Here is a 1,186-nt window from a genome sequence, read left to right as displayed (position 1 = left end):
ACAGGGCTCTCCTGGCCCGCTGCAGGCCAGTCCCTCCGCAAAGCCGTCTGGCAGTCCCTTCCCGAGCCTGGCAGGCTGGCAGCCAGGTCACCAGTCCTTATTGCCACAGCCCAGATGGGGTTCCCCATCTCCTGGCTGGCTTGGCCCCAAAGCCCTTCAACTCTCTCCCCTGACTGACCAAAGCTTGCAAGGCTGACCCTAATCGCAGTCCCTTGCCACTGCCTGCTTTGTGCATGCCACCCCGGTCCCCAAATCCCACTCACCAGCTGGTCATGCACCCTGCATGGCACAGCCTCTGCTGCCCAGTAAGTCTCAGACACAGGAAGCCCCAGAACATCTCCCCAGGTCCTGCCAGGGCTGGTCGCTGCGGGGCACTGCCCTGGGCTGCAGGCACGGCGGGGAGCATCAGCTCTGAGCCCCGCAGAGGAGCAGGCCAGCCCCAGGGACAGGAGTCCCCCCGTTCGAGAGTGGGTATGCAGGACGCACCGGAGCGGAGCCTCTCCCTGCCCTGCACTTGCCGGGTGGGCGGCCTCACTGCTGCCTTAGTGGGAAAGGAGGAAAATCTGTTTTCTTTAGCCCCAGGTGAGGTTTCAGCTCTGCGTAGGGCGGCAGGAAAGGTGAGTCATGGCACGGTGAGATGCAGCAGAGCCAGCTGCAGCCCAGTGCTGCGGGTCCTGTACTCCATCCTCTGCCCACCTTCTCCCCACGCCGCAGCCGCTGCCTTCGGCACTGATCCGGCACGGGCTGGGACTTGGCACCACCCTTACAGGATTTGAGTTTCCTGGCCCTACGGCAGTGCGGCAGCGCTCCCTGCTCCAGCACAGCACGGGCAGCCCAAGCTGGCAGGGATGGATGGGGCAGCTCTGGGGCTGCTGGAAGAGACCTGCCCCCTCTCCAAGCCCTCTTAAATTTGGTGGCTTTCAGGCAGAGGGGAGCAGTGGGAGGCTGGTGCTGAGGTAGGTGAAGGGAGGAGCTGCTGGCCGGGCCCTACGGCAGTGCGGCAGCGCTCCCTGCTCCAGCACAGCACGGGCAGCCCAAGCTGGCAGGGATGGATGGGGCAGCTCTGGGGCTGCTGGAAGAGACCTGCCCCCTCTCCAAGCCCTCTTAAATTTGGTGGCTTTCAGGCAGAGGGGAGCAGTGGGAGGCTGGTGCTGAGGTAGGTGAAGGGAGGAGCTGCTGGCCGAAC

The sequence above is a fragment of the Buceros rhinoceros genome, unplaced genomic scaffold (genome assembly GCF_000710305.1).
Source record: "Buceros rhinoceros silvestris isolate BGI_N320 unplaced genomic scaffold, ASM71030v1 scaffold18538, whole genome shotgun sequence".
NCBI lineage: Eukaryota > Metazoa > Chordata > Aves > Bucerotiformes > Bucerotidae > Buceros > Buceros rhinoceros.
This window is presented reverse-complemented; position numbering follows the sequence as displayed.